General features: G+C 39.2%; 1 long non-coding RNA gene across 1 annotated transcript; it reads right to left on the bottom strand.

The window, feature by feature from the left end:
- Positions 1 to 4,418: 4,418 nt before the first annotated feature.
- LOC117337966 lies at positions 4,419 to 15,564 on the bottom strand. Its single transcript, XR_004534926.1, has 5 exons — positions 15,411 to 15,564; positions 13,473 to 13,560; positions 11,404 to 11,480; positions 6,878 to 6,974; positions 4,419 to 6,439 (listed from the first exon to the last, which is right to left on the bottom strand). It is a non-coding gene; the product is annotated as an uncharacterized LOC117337966 (long non-coding RNA).
- Positions 15,565 to 16,950: the final 1,386 nt, after the last annotated feature.

Below are 16,950 nucleotides of genomic sequence, written 5' to 3'. Positions count from 1 at the left end.
CTACGGAGACGGTTATACTACAATAAGGGACCGAATTTCCTGATGCACATCGATGGATTCGATAAGCTTAAACCTTACAGTATTGCGATACATGGGTCAATCGACGGATTTTCGCGACGAATTGATTGGTTGAAAGCTGGTTTCACCAACAACAACCCACGATATGTTGCACGATTTTATATAGATGAGGTTTTACAAACCATGACTGTTCCTAGATGTATTCGTTCTGATAACGGTACAGAAAATGTAATAATCGAAGACTTGCATAAAACTCTGCGATCACGTCATCCGGATGCAGTAGCAGGCCAGCCCGTATTTCTGAAAGGCGTTCCACAGCCAATCAAAGGATCGAAATGTGTAACTGTACACTTTCAAGATAAACTTGACGCAAAGATGTAGTACGTGTTGGTATTAGTTTTATTGTAATCGATTTCCATCCAAATTATCCAGGACAACATCAATCTGGTGATCATGATGAAAAGACTTGAACTTTAACCTCAGTAATGGTAATAGTCCTCTTATAACATCTTTTCTTGTTATATTTGTAATAGTGAAGACTGTAACATACAGAAACAAACATCTAATTACATTTTGGAATTAAAAACATATTACTGAATTAATAATTATGAATTGACATAGACTTTGTTCTAAGTAACCAGTATCAGAACCTATAAACATCCATAAATGACCGATTATAGCACTGATTTGGCTATAACAACACACAGGTCGACCTGTATGACAGTATAGGAAGGAAACTATAAAAATTCCGGTTTACAGAGGTTCCAATATACAGAGGTTCCGGTCTGAACAGGTTACATCATAATTTGGCACTGTGCCATACGGCTACTGACTAGACATGTACCAGTTATAATTACACTTAACAATCATAATCTATTTACTATGGCATTATAAGACATGACTGACGACTCAACTTAATATAATTCATAATAATTCTCCCTTGTCTGTCAGAGAACAGCAAGTTTACAATATAAAATAAATGCGAAAATGCACTACCGAGTGTCTGGGCCGAAATGACTTCACGCGGCCATGTGCTTCGACAAGTATGAGACAAAATACAGAAAAGTATGGAAATTATCTAAGCATGGAGGTTCTAAACATCATCAATTAAACATATATGATTACTGCCTTATTTCGGCTTAATTTGACACTTACATTCATGGCTCGACCAAGCCTATATCTACATTTCAATAGGAATCAAAACAACGTGCTTCATCGTTGTAATGGCCGACTGTTCACAATAATGACGAAAAATAGTATACTGTATACATTATTGTATCTATACTGTATACATTATTGTATTGATACTGTATACATTATTATATTGATACTGTATACATTATTGTATTTATACTGTATACATTATTGTATTTATACTGTATACATTGTTGTATATATACTGTATACATTATTTTATTTATACTGATATATTATTGTATTTATACCGTATATATTGTTGTATATATACTTTATACATTATTATATATATACTATATACATTATTGTATTTATACTGTATACATTATTGTATTTATACTGTATACATTGTTGTATTTATACTGTTAACAATATTGTATTGATACTGTATACAATATTGTATTTATACTATATATATTATTGTATCTATACTGTATATATTATTGTATATTTACTGTATCAATTATTGTATTTATACTGTATACATTATTGTATATTTACTGTATACATCATTACATTGTTGTATTTAAGTTTTAATACATTTCATTCCGAAGTGTCATTATCTATCCTCCCCGGCCACTAGAAATGACTTCATGACCCCAGAATGGACAAGATACTGTAGGATCAGGCGTGTCCAACATTAATGTATATTTACAGCGGAACCTTGTTAGTACGGAAACTTTTATCCGGATGAACCAGGTTCCGCTTTGGTTCATTTGTTTGATGTGATACGTCAAAGTGACTATAGCTGTAAACCGAAGGGAAATATCAACAATGCTATCAACAATTAAATATTTTTCCCTGTAAAATACCACAATTATCGTTTGTTCTATTTACCAAGACTTGTGTTTGTTTTTTAATTAAAAACACAAATAAAACAAGTCCTGCATATTATTGAGACTAGAAAATTCCACAAATATAAAATTATTTGTATAGAACTAAAATAATGTTTTATTTCTTAACAAGATTTCAGTTTTTAACATCAAAGTACTCTCTGTGTTACAACAAATTAACACTAACTAGACAGAGGTTCGGAGTTCGAATCACCAAAAGGTCACATTTTATCTTTTAATGTGTCTTACTACATGTATTTTGTGATTATTCTTGGTCATATTTGAAAGATATTTTCAAAAGTTTATAAAATATGATGTGATAAGTATAAAGATAAACATGTTGAGATAGAAAAAAATGTATTTGAATAAAATAAAAGTAAAATGAACGATTTTCTCTGCAAACTGTCACTCCCATAGTAGAAATACCAAATGTAAGTAAATATAGGTAGTGGGAAATCCTACTTCACTTCTCAATCGGTGTGGCGGGCTATAGTCCGTCAACTCAATTTTCCGCACTTTTCTCGGTCATGCTTCAAGGTACATTAGTAAAGTATGAATACCTACAGGTCAAGTTCGAGTTTCAGGGTTTGGGGATCAATGTCAAGGTCAAGGTCACTGTTACTTTTTTAATATAGGTTTCCTTCCCGTCCGTCTGTTTGTCCGTCAACTCAATTTTCCGCAATCTTCCCAGTCATGCTTCAACGTATATTAGTAAAGTATGAATACCTACAGGTCAAGTTCGAGCTTCAGGGTTTAGGAGCCAAGGTCAAGGTCATTGTTACTATTTCTGTGGGGGCCGGTAGGGGACACAAATTGCTTTAGTAATACCAAAGGGAATCACAATAGATCATGTGATAGCTTGCCTGTGTTTTTAGCTCAGACGATCGCTCTGCATGGCAATGGTCAGAATGAGCGTAACACTGTTTATTTTATTTTTCATGTTTAGGTCTTTTTACTGATCAACATTTTGTTTAAAGATTTGACAGAAAGTTAAAATTTTGACGGAATTAAACAGCTGACCAAAAGTAAATACCATTAGGGTCAAGGTCAATCTGGCTATGAAACTGTGTTAAAATAAATGGCCAAATTTGTTTCTTGATACTTAGTAATTATGGGAGATACATTGAGACCCAGGTGGCCCTTACCGACCTGTCTTTGTTCTAGGTCTCAATAAAAATTCTTTAAGATCTCTATAAAAAGCAAACTAGAGAGAAGATCAATCTTACATAGGACCAATACAGATCACTCAATGTCATGGTCAAGTCCCTGTGCTCTTTAAGTGTCTCCATGAAAATCTATATATTTTTTTCATAATTTGTCCACGTACCAACGGGTTTGAGTAAGATTTATGGTTTCTGCTGTTTTGTGTATTACGGACGTATCAAATATAGTTTCTCTTATTTACTGGCGAGGATTACTCCTACCAACTAGATCACCGACAGGTCAGCAAAGCCCCGCCATATTGTTATATCCTCAGAAAATACCAAGAAGTCAGTTGCCCATTTCGCCAAGTGTTGACACCGAAAATCAATTCTAAGCACGCACTTTCAATGATGAAGCAGTGTATGAAGTTAGAGGTAGATCGTTTTGAAGTACATTTTGTATCTGAAGTTATTCCATGGAAAATGATTTTCTATATTTAGCAATATTGACCTTGACCTTTGACAAAGAAGAGCAATACCAAAGAAGCACTTTCAATAAGAAAGCACTGTATGAAGTTTGAGTTCGATAGGGCCAAGATAACTCAAGTTATTGCACAAAAAAGTGCTGACGGACAGACTGAGACGGACGGACGGACGGACACGGTGATTACTATAAGGCACCTGTACTTTCTTGTTGGGCCCAGCTCAGGCTAGATTTCCTGTTGATTAATTAAAATGATATAAAACAACAATTCGGTAACTATACAGTAACTTTTATTACATATAAACGATGATATTGACAAATGATTGATACACAACAGGACCAGACAGGGTCATGACCTACTGACACTACATATTAAACTGTAACAATGGTGGCACCATTCATGACGTCACGTAAAATGTACATCTATTTTACATGTCACTAATTAAATATCAATGTGGCAATTTTAATGACATAAAAACATGAATATTTATAACTGATTGGTACACAACAGGACTAGACAGGGTCATGACCTACTCACACTAAACTGGATATAAATTATAAACAATGACAATGGCTGTACTACAGTATATGTTGTACATGGGTCGGGTTAAAAATGAAGTATTTCGGGGTCATACCAAGTATTTGTGGGTAAAACAGGTTTGGTAAGACCACAGATATTAGTCGTATTGACAAACGAGGCGAGTGTCTGTGGTTTTACACCGAAAACAGATACAGGAGTGTTGATTTCAGATTTCATTACAGTAGTTGAAATGTATCACAGTGACGTGGTTAAAAGTTCCAAACCCAATACAAATGTAATAAGTCAACTAAGATTACACGTATTCCAAAGTAAACTGTCTCTCTGTTAAAATATAAAACATTTTCAAATCAGTTGGATGTTAAACATCCTTTATATAATTATGTTGTTTAAAACAACGCGAAAATATTATGACAAAACATTCCAACATTAATTACATGTCTTATGTAATGTGTGGATAAATGTTGATACAAGTAAGATGATATCGAAATACAAAGTTAATGTTGTTTAAGTCCACCGATATAAATTGTCTGTATCCACACTCAATGTTGAGTCACTCAGTACCTATAATACTTGAGGAGTTTGAGTCCCGACTCTCCTCTATCTAACTCTAAGTGTGACCACAACACATCACCCTTCTGTATACCTACTGGTCCCTGGTCTCCTTTGTTTGTGTGAAGTTTTTTTATGTACTTCCCTGCTCCACTTATCAGTTCTATTGTGTTCCTTGTCATGTCAGTAATAACAACATTACCCTTACTGTCATATACAACTGTACGAGGACCAAACTTGTCTGGTGTGACTGACCCCCGTGTCTGTACCCCCTCCCCCTGGGCCTGTATCCCCTCCCCCCGGTAGTGGACCAGGGGCTGGAGTGTTGTGTTGTACACAATGATACGTTTACGATACACTACTACAGCTATATTACCTGTAACACCACATTGTGATATTGACCATACGTCCTCCTCCACAATGTGTGTATGTAACACCTGACCGTCCACTGTATACACCCCCACCTTGTACCCCTGTCTACCCCGTGTACCCACCACTACCCGACCCTCCCTGGTCACACACAGACTGACTGGGTAACCCTCTGTAGTGAATCTTGTGACTGGTGTATATGATGTAGTTACTTCACAGATAGTGTTATCTCTATAACAACAGAACCACAGACGACCTGTGGTGGGGTCCAGACTGATGTCGTGTATGTTACTGCTGTGTCGTACCGTCTGTATGACCTGACCTTGGTTGTCGATGAGATTTACTGTGTTGGTGTCATAGTCACACAGCCACGCACGTCCATCAGATGTAGGACAGATCGACCTGATGTTACCCGGGTATGGGAACTGGGACATGACGGTTGGATGGTCACGAAGTTTGTACCGGACTTCTCCAGTGGACGCTTGACCAGTCTCTGTAGACTGTTTTGGTCGGCCTACTGGTTGCTAATCCTGCCTGGAGATGGTCAGTAGGAAGTTTGAGGTTCCCGAGGGCCTGTTTTAGGTGACTTAGTCTGTCTATACCCGGAGTAAACTCGGCCATGTCTATATCAGGTGTCGGTGGGATGTCGGAATCCATTTCCCGGATTTCTGATACCGAGTCGTACACGAGTACAGCGGTTCCTGTCTGGAGAGTCTGTTTATACTCAGATGAGAGTTGCTTCAGAGTATCCAACCTCTCCTCCAGGTTTGTGATGTGGGTCTGAATTAGGTCCATGGCCGCCACCTCCATCTTGTTACAAAGTTTTATGTAATCGTCGGTGATCTTGTCCAGTTCTAATTTACACTGGTTATTATCGTCAATAATTTTTTTGCGAAGATTTTCGTATTTAGGTTTACATGAAGTCATTTTTGTTCGCGATGAAATAATTTCCTGAGTCAATTTCGGAATATTAACGTTGTCGGTTTCATTTAAAAAATTTTGAATAACACTTCGGTTTTCTTTACTGATTTTTGAAATTTCAACAAAACTATCAATATGGGACTTATGTTTGGAAATTATGCAAGTCGGGCAAATAAGCGTTTTACAATTTTGGCATACAAAAATTACGTCATTGTCTTTGTGATCTTTACACTTAGTATTTCCCTTAGCCCTAATATGAAGCTGTGCCCGGGGGACGGCGTTTCCAGAAGCCATGATATATATATATAGATATAGGTGTGTATATTAGAATGGTGATTTGATGTGACAAGATGGAATGAGGGGCTCTGGTAGATCTCTTGTGTTTCTGTATAACAAAGAAATGACAGAATTAATAACAAGCAGCTTTATTGCTATAGATAGATTTTATACATATATAAAATTTCCAAAAAATCCCGAATCGTTATCCGTATGATAATAAAATTCTTCTCACATACACGATTGACCAAAGTTAACTTTCTCCAATTGTATATATACATACGAATAGAAGTTACCGTCTAATTAGAGGTAAAGAGAGGAGGGTCAGAACATATATATATACAACGTTATGAGTTGTACCTACAACATAATTCTGGTGTATGTATAAGATAAGTCAAATTAATAACATACCAGTCGAGATCACTGACCCTCAAGTTTAGCTATGGTTATGTCTTTGGTGAGGATCTTAAATAACGTAAGTGGTTTGAATATGACAGGGAGGTAGCCACCAGTTACTACAATTATCAAAGTATGACACTATACTCACGAACTTGTCTAATTCCAGTTTTTGACAGCAATTTGATGTGCTCCCTTCCCTGGTTTGAAGAATTATGTCCTCCGAGAGACTTTTGGGGTACTAGTGCCTGGTTGAGATAAAAGTAGAGCAATAAACATATTTTTCGTCTAAAAGGCAACAATACAAATGGGAAGCATGAATGTAGATGCTCGAAAATGTATCAAATTTTTATGAAATATTAAAACATAAATTTCCAGAGGGATCTTTTCCATCTACCATACGAATTATCTTTAAGTGTTCCGAATGTAGATTTTAAGTCTGTTATTCTAGTTTTCATCTTCCTCTTTTTATCATTTGGTAATATGAAATGTATGAAAGATAAAAGAAACAAATTCTGCGAAAATGGCCAGACTTAAATTTGAGTGGGCACAACTTGTGACCAAGCGAATCAACTAGGGACCAAGCGTAACAACTAGGGACCAGGCGTAACAACTAGGGACCAAGCGTAATAACTAGGGACCAAGCGTAATAACTAGGGACCAGGCGTAACAACTAGGGACCAAGCGTAATAACTAGGGACCAGGCGTAACAACTAGGGACCAAGCATAACAACTAGGGATTAAGCGTACCAACCGTAACAACTAGGGACCAAGTATAACAACTAGGGACCAAGCGTAACAACTAGGGACAAAGCGTAACAACTAGGGACCAAGTATAACAACTAGGGACCAGGCGTAATAACTAGGGACCAGGCGTAACAACTAGGAACCAAGTGTAACAACTAGGGGCCAAGTATAAAACTAGGGACCAAGCGTAACAACTAGGGGCCAAGTATAACAACTAGGGGCCAAGTATAACAACTAGGAACCAAGTGTAACAACTAGGGGCCAAGTATAAAACTAGGGACCAAGCGTAACAACTAGGGACCAAGCGTAACAACTAGGGACCAAGTATAACAACTAGGGACCAAGTGTAACAACTAGGGACCAAGTGTAACAACTAGGGGCCAAGCGTAACAACTAGGGACCAAGCGTATCAACTAGGGACCAAGTATAACAACTAGGGACCAGGCGTAACAACTAGGGACCAAGCGTAACAACTAGGGACCAAGTATAACAACTAGGGACCAAGTGTAACAACTAGGGACCAAGTGTAACAACTAGGGGCCAAGCGTAACAACTAGGGACCAAGCGTATCAACTAGGGACCAAGTATAACAACTAGGGACCAGGCGTAACAACTAAGGGCCAAGCGTATCAACTAGAGACCAAGCATAACAACTAGGGATTAAGCGTACCAACCGTAACAACTAGGGACCAAGTATAACAACTAGGGACCAAGTGTAAACAACTAGGGACCAAGCGTAACAACTAGGGACCAAGCGTAACAACTAGGGACCAAGTATAACAACTAGGGACCAAGCGTAACAACTAGGGACCAAGTATAACAACTAGGGACCAAGTGTAACAACTAGGGACCAAGCGTAACAACTAGGGACCAAGCGTAACAACTAGGGACCAAGCGTAACAACTAGGGACCAGGTATAACAACTAGGGACCAAGTTAACAACTAGGGACCAAGCGAAACAACAAGGGACCAAGTGTAACAACTAGGGGCCAAGCGTAACAACTAGGGACCAAGCGTATCAACTAGGGACCAAGTATAACAACTAGGGACCAGGCGTAACAACTAAGTGCCAAGCGTATCAACTAGAGACCAAGCATAACAACTAGGGATTAAGCGTACCAACCGTAACAACTAGGGACCAAGTATAGCAACTAGGGACCAAGTGTAACAACTAGGGACCAAGCGTAACAACTAGGGACCAAGCGTAACAACTAGGGACCAAGTATAACAACTAGGGACCAAGCGTAACAACTAGGGACCAAGTATAACAACTAGGGACAAAGCGTAACAACTAAGGGCCAAGCGTAACAACTAGGGACCAAGCGTAACAACTAGGGACCAAGCGTAACAACTAGGGACCAGGTATAACAACTAGGGACCAAGTTAACAACTAGGGACCAAGCGTAACAACAAGGGACCAAGTGTAACAACCAGGGGCCAAGCGCAACAACTAGGGACCAAGTATAACAACTAGGGACCAAGTATAACAACTAGGGGCCAAGCGTAACAACTAGGGACCAAGCGTAATAACTAGGGGCCAAGCGCAACAACTAGGGACCAAGTATAACAACTAGGGACCAAGTATAACAACTAGGGGCCAAGCGTAACAACTAGGGACCAAGCGTAATAACTAGGGACCAGGCGTAACAACTAGGGACCAGGCGTAACAACTAAGGGCCAAGTATAAACTAGGGACCAAGCGTAACAACTAGGGACCAAGTATAACAACTAGGGACCAAGTGTATCAACTAGGGACCAAGCGTAACAACTAGGGACCAAGTATAACAACTAGGGACCAAGTGTAACAACTAGGGACCAAGTATAGCAACTAGGGACCAAGTGTAACAACTAGGGGCCAAGCGTAACAACTAGGGACCAAGTGTAACAACTAGGGGCCAAGCGTAACAACTAGGGACCAAGCGTATCAACTAGGGACCAAGTATAACAACTAGGGACCAGGCGTAACAACTAAGGGCCAAGCGTATCAACTAGAGACCAAGCATAACAACTAAGGATTAAGCGTACCAACCGTAACAACTAGGGACCAAGTATAGCAACTAGGGACCAAGTGTAACAACTAGGGACCAAGCGTAACAACTAGGGACCAAGTATAACAACTAGGGACCAAGTGTAACAACTAGGGATCAAGCGTAACAACTAGGGACCAAGCGTAACAACTAGGGACCAAGTGTAACAACTAGGGACCAAGCGTAACAACTAGGGACCAGGTATAACAACTAGGGACCAAGTTAACAACTAGGGACCAAGTATAACAACTAGGGACCAAGTGTAACAACTAGGGACCAAGCGTAACAACTAGGGACCAAATATAACAACTAGGGATCAAGCTTAACAACTAGGGACCAAGCTTAACAACTAGGGACCAAGTGTAGCAACTTAGGGACCAAGTGTAACAACAAGGGACCAAGCGTAACAACAAGGGACCAAGTGTAACAACTAGGGGCCAAGCGAAACAACTAGGGACCAAGTATAGCAACTAGGGACCAAGTATAACAACTAGGGGCCAAGCGTAACAACTAGGGACCAAGCGTAACAACTAGGGACCAAGCGTATCAACTAGGGACCAAGTATAACAACTAGGGACCAGGCGTAACAACTAAGGACCAAGCGTATCAACTAGAGACCAAGCATAACAACTAGGGATTAAGCGTACCAACCGTAACAACTAGGGACCAAGTATAATTATTAAGTTTGGGTAATATTCTCCAGGAATTCTCACGAAATAACATAATAAAATTTCATCAAAATATAAGATGGCCACCTGTAAACCATTTTGTTTCCCGAGCCTAGATGGACATGACTACGGATCAAGGGTAGTGTACATGTGGAGTTTAAGATGTATCCCTAAGAATTAGCGATAACTAATTCCTATGGTAAAGATGAAAGACGGCCGCATTTCGGCCATTTTGTTTTCCTGATCAAACTCAAAAATATAAATGGGCACAACTAAAGACCAATGGAAACATATATGTTATGTTTTAGAAAGAGAAATGGCCCTTCAATACATCTCAAGAATAGCGATAACCAGAATTGTTTACGGGCGGACGACAGACATATGACCATATGAATAATTTGAATCATACTTTCAAATGTTGAAAAAAAACTTGATTATAGAAATCAAGGCCACTGATTAACACCTGATTGTAGTTCAGAGCTCCGTGTTATGTAAAACCTGATGACTTTGTAAGATCGTGATTTTTTTTTTTTTTTTTTACAGATATCTTAACTTCCTATAATATTCAACATTTACGTAAAAAATGTTTCACACACTCAGGTTACAATTGTGTAGAGGTTGGGGTGACTAATACGAACAACCCTAATATCAATCGCAACATCTCGGGGATATTTTCGACAATCATCGGAAATCAACTTTCATGGATTGCCGGAATTCCCCCCTAGATGTTGTGATTGACTTAATGATACTTAATATTTTCGTAAGAGTTACTTCCCTTCTCATCAGGCAGTCATGGTCCTCAAAATATTCCTATGTATGGCGAGAGTGTCGGAATTTTGTTGATAAACATCTCTTCCTGACACAGGATATAGCAAGAATTTTCAAACCCACTGTCCATTTACAATGTATCACATATATTCAAGTCCCTGTGCGTTCCTTAGCAGTATTGTAATTTTAGACTGATATCATTTGTTATCATAAATCCCAATCTTTGATAGGGAGGGGTTGATGGTACCTGTTTAAGAGGGAGTACATTTGGAAGCAATTGATTGGGATATAGACTTGACTTTCCAAGGGTTACAGTCTAGCTACGAAATTGTTCAATGACTTACCAGTAGAGGTGGTTACTGTTGGGATGCGTAATAAAAGGACGAACTGTTTTTCATTCGTTACGAGAAGAATGTAATAAATTAAGAATTCAAATGACATTAAGTCCTTCACAATTTTGTACTCACCGATTAGTCAACTAAGGATGTTTTCGCTCGAAATCACTGTCACAATTCCAGGCCCAGGTCAACAGTTGGCGTCCTCACTGTGACAGAAGAATAAACTTTGACTTATATGGGACTAGATCATAATAAGCAAGTTCTGTTGGTTGGTACAGGGTTAAAGTGTACCGCATAACGGGATAAAGGTATACCCGTGTTATACTTATCTAACTCATTATAAAACAAGAGTACCGCATGGCGGTATTATAAACGTCCATCGAATGCCAAAGATAAATAGATTATTGTTTATAAATGAATAATGAAATAGAAATGAAATATCTATTAAATGAAATCCGATCGAATTCAAAATAGAAATGAAATATCTATTAAATGAAATCCGATCGAATTCAAAATAGAAATGAAATATCTATTAAATGAAATCCGATCGAATTCAAAATGTCGCCGAAAATTTGTCTGTTTGTTTGTTTGTTTTTATTTAAAGTCCTAATAACAGCCAGGGTCATTTAAGGACGTGTCAGGTTTTGTAGGTGGGGGAAATCCGAAGTACCCGGATAAGAACCACCGGCCAACGGTCAGTACCTGGTTACTGTCCCACTTAGGTTTCGAACTCGCAACCCAGAGGTGGAGTGCTAGTGATAAAGTGTCGAGACACCTTAACAACTCGGCCACAGGGCGGAGAAAGTACAATTTCATGTCACAGTAAACAGAAAGAAACTCGAAAGAAATTTGTTAAAAAACTGAGGGAGAGGACTTACAAACGACACCAAGAAGATTAAAATACTTAAAAATGACGAATCAAAGTGTCGCTCAGAGAAACACATGTTACGATCATAAAGTCTGCCAAGATCGATTGAAATATATAATATAGGATGGGATCTTCGGAACACACAAATTACTGCTGAAGGAATCACATCTATATATCATTAAAGTCTACCAAGTATCAAATGAACCGGTTGTATAATGTATGAGATTTACGAGAGAAAAAAAGCTGACAATGGACAAAGAAACGGCCGGCAGGACGGACGAACGGACGTACGGACGGACAACGTCATACAAATACCAATACCTATACCGTCATTCAATAATTTGATATGCTACGAGCCTTCAATGCTAATTTGATATGCCACGAGCCTTCAATAATTTGGTATGCTGATCTGCCGTGAGCCTTCAAGAATCGTGTGGATTGACAGACTTTAATTCGAATTTTCTTCATTGAATTAAGAAATTTCGGAAGTTTGTCTGCGGTTTACCTTTACTATGCTGAAACGTTTTTCATCAGAACCTTTTTGTATACTTTACCAACACTGTATTCCTCACTTTTAGCTTCAATATCGGTTGCTTTTGATCTTGATTCAAATGGATAGGCCTTTAGGCCAGCAGACGACAACATCATTTAGAAAGACAGAGTTACCTCCCTTTATTTGTAGGTGTTACATGAATTTGTCCCTGGCAAGAAAGTTCCGGGGCATGAACAATGAAGGCGCCAGTGTTTAATTCGGAATGTGCGTACACAGGGACCTCGCACGAATTCCAAAACCGCAGTCGATATATATATTATATGTAATTTACTGTCAATGGAAATACATTTTAACTTTAGAAGGGAAAACGGAAGAATGATTTTTATATTTTATATTTATTTGATTATTTATTTATTTATTTTTTAGTTTTGTTTTTTTGCCCGATGCATTGTTAATCTGTATGATATTACACCTTACTGAGATCTCGTCTGTGGTGCGGATTGAAATGAACAAGCCACATATGTGTTTTGTCTTTCATCGCTTTGTTGACTTTCTTTTCCATATTATACGGTGAGATTTGTTGAAAAAACCTAATTGTTGAATCTTAGAAATTAGGACGAATCTAATGTTCTAGCTTTACTGTTTTTAGCTGATTGTTGAAACAATTCAAATTCCAAATGACATTAGCGGAAATTGAAGGATTTTTTTTTATTTTATTTTATAAAACCTTAATTTATACTATAAGAACCAACCTGGCTGTATTATTGAAAGATAAAACATGATTATTGTTCTGTTGACATATTTATCAATTTACAAATATAAAATACGTAAACAAACCTGTTTTATAGAATGTTAATTTGGCTTGTCTGTATGTCGATCTGGAGGCTGATTTGGTAGTAAATCTCACAGATAGTCTTTTGTCAATCTGTCAGGTAAAAAACCAATTAATGAACAATGAACTTTTGATACAGGTGGATGTATATTTATCGTCAAACAGTAAAACCCAATTAATGAACAATGAACGTATGATACAGGTGGATGTATATGTATCGTAAAATAATCAATCTTTCAGGTAAAAACCCAATTAATGAACAATGAACGTTTGATACAGGTGGATGTATATATATCGTAAAACAGTAAATATGAATTACTAGAAAGAAACATCAGTTTGTAGAATATGTATATTGTAAAAATATGGAAATGATATGTTCTAAAACTTACATGTTATCATAAGTACTACAGTTTGGTTATGTATTGAACGAACTTGTATGCAGTGTATAATACAAACTTTGTCTAAATGTATGAGAAATATGACAGTGAAAACTATACCTGATTCATATACCTGAGTTGACCCTGATTTTTACCTGTGTTAGTATTCCGTATTAAAACAGACTATAACTAAACTTCAAAGAACTTCCTACATAAACACCTTCCTTTGTCTTTACCAGAGTTTGTGTTCGGGGAATGAGCCGTAAAACACGGTGCACGAGTCTATACTTCATTCGATTGTCTGGACCAAATGCATTAAAAACATATTGAATAACTGTGGACTCTCCAACATACATGTATGGTTGAATCAAAATTCTGTATATCCGAAATGGCTTCCTTTAAAAATAAAACTAACATTGACCGATCAATTTAAACAAAGCTGGGCGGAAACATGTAGAAACTCTCCAAAATCCATAAATTATAGAGTTTTTAAATCTGAAGTTACTTTTAAAAATTATTTTAATATTCTTTCCAGAAAAGATGCTATATTATTGTGTAAATTCAGAACAAGAATTAGTCATTTACCTATTAAAGTTGGCGACATATACCGAGGGAAGAACGTCTCTGCCAGAAATGTAATGAAAGAGATATTGGAGACGAATATCACTATATTTTTTAATGTTCGACCTTAGATATTGAAAGGAGACGTTTTTTACCTCAAAAATTAACCATCCGACATAGTGTAATTTCATTGCAAGATATCATGATGTCCAAAAGACTCTCTTCCTTAAAAAAGTTATGTAACTTTATCAAAAAAATCAATTTCGTATGTTTCTTTGAGTATGCATTTTAATTCGAATATAAGTTTACATCTTTATGATACTTTCTTCCCTCTGTATATCCACGCATGTTCACCAAATTTCATATTATTGTAAATTTACATGTATTGCATTTTGTATTCCATCTCTGTATAACTGTACAGGTGTTTGAGATAATAAATGAATTTGAATTTGCGATTGGTTGGATTATGTTGTATTGGTATACTTTGGTCACGTAATTATCTTAACATTCAAATGTAGTGTTTAAGACGTATATATAATGTGATTGGAATTAAATGTGATATTTACGCAAAATCCAGCAGAAATAGAAATTAGCCGATATAATATAACAGGAAAGGATTTAAACGTTAACACGAGGGAAATCATCTTTAAAGAGGGACGGAACCAACCATGTTATTGTAATTGTTTGAATTTTCCCTACAACCCAAGTTCTTAATTATATAGACCACACAAGAAGTACATACAGGTCCTACATTTATTCAATAATCCATCATTGGCTTTATAAAACAACTAGCAACCATATTTTTTCACACTATAACATCAGAACAGCTACTACCTTAAAGAAAAAGACTGAAAACTACAAGGAAAGTAACCAGTCAATGGCTTCGCTTAAGTATAAGGAAAATGTAGAAGGGAAAAACAAAAGTATAGAAGGGAATTACACAACCAACTTGCAACAATGATGTACCAGCCAATGGCTTCTACAAATTATCTTCAAAAATCATACCTGTCTTGTATGACGCTAAACTGAAGTCTTCGTGTGTTGATCTGTAGAGGTAGATTATGGTGAACTCTTCAGCTTGTCTTGGTAGGTAAAACGCCCCGTCTAATGTATAATGAGAGGTTTGATACAGGTATATATACATTTTTATCTACATGGTCATGTGAAGTACTTATGTAATCTCCTGTTGTTTGATTGGATATATTTTGTCACACTACCAGATAACCATCGGGTTTAACCCCCCCCCCCCCCCCCCCCCCCCCTCTTTCCATTATAGTATCACACACACCCAGGGGTAGGGGACTGATATCCCGGCCGGCACACACACGCACACACACACACACACACACACACACACACACACCAAGGGGTAGGGGACTGATACCCCGGCCGGCACACACACCCAAGGGTAGGGAACTGATACCCCGGGCGGCACACACACCCAGGGGTAGGGGACTGATACCCCGACCGGCACACACACCCAGGGGTAGGGGACTGACAACCCGGCCGGCACACACACCCAGGGGTAGGGGACTGACAACCCGGCCGGCACACACACCCAGGGGAAGGGGACTGACAACCCGGCCGGCACACACACCCAGTGGTAGGGGACTGACAACCAGACCGGCACACACACTCACCCAGGGGTAGGGGACTGACAACCAGACCGGCACACACACTCGCCCAGGGGTAGGAGACTGATTCCCCGGCCGGCACACACACCCAGGGGTAGGAGACTAACACCTCGGCCGGCACACACACCCACGGTTAGGGGACTGATTCCCCGGCTGGCATACACACCCAGTGGTAGGGGACTGACAACCCGGCCGGCACACATACCCAGGGGTAGGAGACTGATTCCCCGGCTGGCACACACACCCAGTGGTAGGGGACTGATACCCCGGCCGGCACACATACCAGGGGTAGAGAACTGATACCCCGGCCGGCACACACACCCAAGGGTAGGGGACTGATACCCCGGCCGGCACACACACACCCAGGGGTAGGGGACTGATACCCCGGGCGGCACACACACCCAGGGGTAGGGGACTGATACCCCAGCCGGCACACACACCCACGGGTAGGGCACTGACAACCAGACCGGCACACACACCCAGGGGTAGGGGACTGATACCCCGGCCGGCACACACACACACTCAGGGGTAGGGGACTGATACCCCGGCCGGCACACACACACACCTAGGGGTAGGGGACTGATACCCCGGTCGACACACACACCCAGGGGTAGGGGACTGATACCCCGGCCGGCACACACACACACCTAGGGGTAGGGGACTGATAACCCGGTCGACACACACACCCAGGGGTAGGGGACTGATACCCCGGCCGGCACACAGACACCCAGGGGTAGGGCACAAATGACCATACACTAAGGGATCGCAATTGCTTACAACATGACGTTGGGGATAACTCCTCGGGCGAGGGATTACAACTACAAAGCTAGGGACTGGGATACTATTACAGCCATACAACCATCCAACAAGGGGCTGGGATAACTACAACTATACAGTAAGAGAATAAGATT

This window comes from Pecten maximus, chromosome 11 (assembly GCF_902652985.1).
Source record: "Pecten maximus chromosome 11, xPecMax1.1, whole genome shotgun sequence".
Lineage (NCBI taxonomy): Eukaryota > Metazoa > Mollusca > Bivalvia > Pectinida > Pectinidae > Pecten > Pecten maximus.
The sequence above is the reverse complement of the archived record's forward strand: the minus strand, read 5'-3'. Positions and strand labels throughout refer to the sequence as shown.